The sequence below is a fragment of the Esox lucius genome, chromosome 11 (genome assembly GCF_011004845.1).
Source record: "Esox lucius isolate fEsoLuc1 chromosome 11, fEsoLuc1.pri, whole genome shotgun sequence".
Lineage (NCBI taxonomy): Eukaryota > Metazoa > Chordata > Actinopteri > Esociformes > Esocidae > Esox > Esox lucius.
In genome coordinates this window covers 11,603,744-11,609,357 of record NC_047579.1, presented here as the reverse complement: position 1 = coordinate 11,609,357, position 5,614 = coordinate 11,603,744, and positions in this window count along the sequence as shown.

Genomic DNA, 5,614 nt, shown 5'->3' with positions numbered 1-5,614 from the left:
AAGAGCTAGTCTGTTGTTCCGCGACCAGGACGGAATCCGCATTGTTCCTCTTCAATCTGAGGTTTGACTATCTGCCGAACCCTCCTTTCCAGTACCTTTGAGTAGACTTTCCCAGGGAGGCTGAGAAGTGTGATACCCCTGTAATTGGCACACACCCTCTGGTCCCCCTTTTTGAACAGGGGAACCACCACCCCGGTCCTCCACTCCTTTGGCACTTTCCCCAACTCCCACGCAATGTTGAAGAGGCGTGTTATCCAAGACATCCCCTCCACACCAAAGCTTAGGAGTTCCTCAAAGTGTGCCTTCCATCGCCCAATTACCTCCTCAGTTGAGGTCAACAGTGTCCCATCCTTACTGTACACAGCTTGGATAGTTCCCCTTTTTCCCCTCCTGAGGTGGCAAATGTTTTTCCAGAAACACCTTGGTGCCGACCGAAAGTCCTTCTCCGTGGCTTCCCCAAACTCCTCCCACACCGGCTGTTTTGCCTCTTTCACAGCAAAGGTCGCAGCCCTTCGGGTCTGTCGGTACACTGCAACCGTCAACATATCCCTGAAGGCCTCCATCTTCAGTCGGACGGCTTCCCTGACTACCGGTGTCCACCAGGGTGTTCGAGGGTTACCGCCCCTTGATGCACCTAAGACATTTAGACCACAGCTCCCTGCCGTATCTTCGGCAATCGAGGCTTTGAACATCGAACACTCAGGTTCAATGCCTCCAACCTCCACAGGGATGCCAGAAAAGCTCAGCCGGAGGTGTAAGTTGAAGATCTTTCGGACGGAGGCCTCCTCCAAACGTTCCCAGTTCACCCACACTACCCATTTGGGCTTTCCCGGTCGGTCCAGAGTCTTCCCCCACCCCCTGACCCAACTCACCACCAGATGGTGATCGGTTGACAGCCCCTCTCTTTACCCAAGTGTCCAAAACATGCAGCCTCAGATCCAATGAAACGATCACTAAATCAATCATCGACGTTCGGCCTAGGGTGCTCTGGTACCACGTACACTTATGAGCATCCTTATGTTCGAACATGGTGTTCGTTATAGATAATCCATGACTAGCACAGAACTCTAACAACATAGACCACTCGAGTTCAGATCAGGGAGGCCGTTCCTCCCTATCACGCCTCTCCAAGTGTCTCCATCGTTGCCCACGTGTGCGTTGAAGTCCCCCAGCAGAATTATGGAGTCCCGTACTGGACATACAGGACTCCATTCAGGGTCTCCAAGAAGGCCAAGTACTCCGAACTGCTGTTCGGGGCATATGCACAAACAACAGTCAGAGATTCCCCCCCACAACCCGTAGGCATAGGGAGGCGACCCTCTCATCCACTGGGGTAAACTCCAACATAGCGGCACTCACCCGGGGGCTTGTGAGTAGATGGGCCTGGCTCCAGACGGGGGCCCCGGGCTTCCTCCGGGCAGGGTAATTCCTCCTCTTCCTCAAATAATATTGACTGCGATTAATTATACTACTTTTTAAATAACATGTTAATAGTTATAGGTTATGTTAACAATAAATATATTGCTTGTATATTTTTGTTGATATTAGGGAGGACATTGTAGTGTGCATTAGCTGCTCAAGTGGACATGAACAACAGGGCAGATTTAACACTATAATAGTTGTTTTTTTTCAAGTGTGTTGCCATATTATGTGAAGTATTTTACAGAACGGTGTCCGGTCGAGTGGGGTACCACCTTCGCCTAATTTTGAGGCAGGAAAACCCCTTTATGTGTGTACACACACACACACACACACACACACACACACACACATACACACATACACACACACATACACACACACACACACACACACATACTGGTTTATATGGTTTAGAAGGACATTTTTCAAAAATAGGTGCTTTGGTGGTTTAAGGGGACTATTGATTCTGATGGTCCTAAAGACTAAAGAGAAACATCAAACAACTGTTTTTGATTGTAGTAACAACAATCTCACTTCAAATTTTCATTAAAAAAAATTGTTTATGTTAAAGTGACAACCTGACATTTCACAGGCTTATGGGGACGGGGCGGGACAAGCAGAAATATGGTTTAATGGGACCTCCCTGGTTTGGCTGGACATTGCCTTACACACAAACACAGACATGTCAGGACCCTGAACAAAGAGGACACTATGGGTTTAGCTGGACGTTGGTTTACACACACACAGACGTGACAGGACCCTGAACAAAGAGGACACTATGGGTTTAGCTGGACGTTGGTTCACACAAACACAGACGTGACAGGACCCTGAACAAAGAGGACACTATGGGTTTAGCTGGACGTTGTTTCACACAAACACAGACGTGACAGGACCCTGAACAAAGAGGACACTATGGATTTAGGTGGACGTTGGTTCACACAAACACAGATGTGACAGGACCCTGAACAAAGAGGACACTATGGGTTTAGCTGGACGTTGGTTCACACAAACACAGACGTGACAGGACCCTGAACAAAGAGGACACTATGGGTTTAGCGGGACGTTGGTTCACACACACACACACACGACAGGACCCTGAACAAAGAGGACACTATGGGTTTAGCGGGACGTTGGTTCACACACACACACACACACGACAGGACCCTGAACAAAGAGGACACTATGGGTTTAGCTGGACGTTGTTTCACACAAACACAGACGTGACAGGACCCTGAACAAAGAGGACACTATGGGTTTAGCGGGACGTTGGTTCACACACACACACACACGACAGGACCCTGAACAAAGAGGACACTATGGGTTTAGCTAGACATTGGTTCACACACACACACAGACAGACGTTACAGGACCCTGAACAAAGAGGACACTATGGGTTTAGCGGGACGTTGGTTCACACACACACACACACGACAGGACCCTGAACAAAGAGGACACTATGGGTTTAGCGGGACGTTGGTTCACACACACACACACACACGACAGGACCCTGAACAAAGAGGACACTATGGGTTTAGCTGGACGTTGTTTCACACAAACACAGACGTGACAGGACCCTGAACAAAGAGGACACTATGGGTTTAGCGGGACGTTGGTTCACACACACACACACACGACAGGACCCTGAACAAAGAGGACACTATGGGTTTAGCTAGACATTGGTTCACACACACACACAGACAGACGTTACAGGACCCTGAACAAAGAGGACACTATGGGTTTAGCGGGACGTTGGTTCACACACACACACACGACAGGACCCTGAACAAAGAGGACACTATGGGTTTAGCTGGACGTTGGTTCACACACACACACACACACACACACATACATGACAGGACCCTAAACAAAGAGGACACTATGGGTTTAGCTGGACGTTGGTTCACACACAGACATGACTGGACCCTGAACAAAGAGGACACTATGGGTTTAGCTAGACGTTGTCTCACACACACAGAGACATGACAGGACCCTGAACAAAGAGGACACTATGGGTTTAGCTTGGACGTTGTTTCAAACACACACACACATACATGACAGGACCCTGAACAAAGAGGACACTATGGGTTTAGCTGGACGTTGGTTCACACACAGATGTGACTGGACCCTGAACAAAGAGGACACTATGGGTTTAGCTGGACGTTGGTTCACACACACACACACACACACACAGACATGACAGGACCCTGAACAAAGAGGACACTATGGGTTTAGCTGGACGTTGGTTCACACACACACACACACACACACACACATACATGACAGGACCCTGAACAAAGAGGACACTATGGGTTTAGCTGGACGTTGGTTCACACACACACACACACACACACATACATGACAGGACCCTGAACAAAGAGGACACTATGGGTTTAGCTGGACGTTGGTTCACACACACACACACACACATACATGACAGGACCCTGAACAAAGAGGACACTATGGGTTTAGCTGGACGTTGGTTCACACACAGATGTGACTGGACCCTGAACAAAGAGGACACTATGGGTTTAGCTAGACGTTGTCTCACACAAACATACATGATCACCAGTACAAGGAATGCACATCAACATTAGTGGTCATTTAGTTTAATTAAATCCCTAAGGTTTTACTCAATGTCTTGTAAATGTTCTGCCCTCTTCTATTTGAACTTCTGATTAGATGCTAACTGCATTTTGTAGTACTGTACTGGTAAGTGTTCAATGACAATAATGTTGAATCTTATCTAATATTTAAACTCCGACAATTTTTTTTTTCTTAACATCCAATAACTTAAAATGTTTTAATCACCAAATTGTAAACTAAATTGATATTTAACATTTCAATAGGATGCTGAAATCTGTACTCAAATGGAATGGAAATGATCAATTCGTACTTAGGGTTAGAGTTGATATTTGAATTACAGACTTTTCAGTTTTTTGTTCCCATTATCTTAGACCACAAAGATTGCTAATCATACCTTCTTCAAAACATATAATTGGTAATATTGAATAAAATCTGAATTTGCTGAGAACAATGCATTGAAAGAGACCATTTAACATCGAAAATCTTCTACAAAGCAGATGTCACATTAGTGTTTGGGTCAAAATCTGTCGCCACCTCCAATGAAAGTGATCTTTCGCACTAAAATTATTCTATTAAAAAGAAGACAGATTAGGGTTAGAGTATATTAGACGCCTAAGATTGTTACTTACATCTTTATAAACTCATTACGTTTTATTTTTCAATAGAATGCTGAAAGATGTAGCAGAAAGCAATTAACATGATCACAAAGTCACATATAAAATCTCTCAAACAGACAACAGATTGGGGTAAACGTAGATATTTATTTTCAGACCTTACTATTCCACTTTTCTCTTTTATCTTAGACCCTTTTTTAAATTTTTAAATTACACAACATTTTAAATTGACATTTAATATTTCAATAGGATGCTGAAAGCTGTAGCTTAACGCAATGCAAGTGATCAATTCACACTAAAAACCTTCTCTTAAACAGAAGACACATAAGGGTTAGAGTAGATAGTTAAATTGCAGACTTAGATCCCAAAGATTGGTACTTACATCTTAATAAATGCTTCTGAAGTTCTATTAGAATAGGATGTTCAAAGCTGTAGCAGAATGCTATGATAGTGATCAATACGCACAAAAAATATTAAGTTGACATCTCAAACAATATGGCCTCCATTCTAACTTTTGTGAAAAACATCTCCTCGGAAACCGCTGAACGGATTTGCATTTGGAATTTTGAAATCTCAAACGATTTGACCGCAATAAGTTAATGAATTAAAATCATAGTGCAGTGTACATGCAGTGCGCAGCGTGCGCGCCTGTTCAAGTGGTTCTATAGTTAGTGAAATTTTTAATTGTAAATGGCCTCAGCCATTATTATACCTATACACCCCATGGTGGCACTGTAGCACTTAGTCAAATGTTGTAGGTTTGAGCATGCATATCTCATGAACTGAATGTCGTAGAGTCATGCAGCCAAGTTCCATACATGCCCCTTCTCATGCTGGCTCAATTGAGCCAAATGTTTTTGTGTCCTAGGGCAAGTGAGTGAGTGACTGACTGCCCCTTATTAAATAGCGTAGTGGTTAGAGATGCAAACTACCAAACAAGAGGTCTTGTGTTTGAATCTCGTCACATTCAAAATAAATTATGCATTAGGATTTGT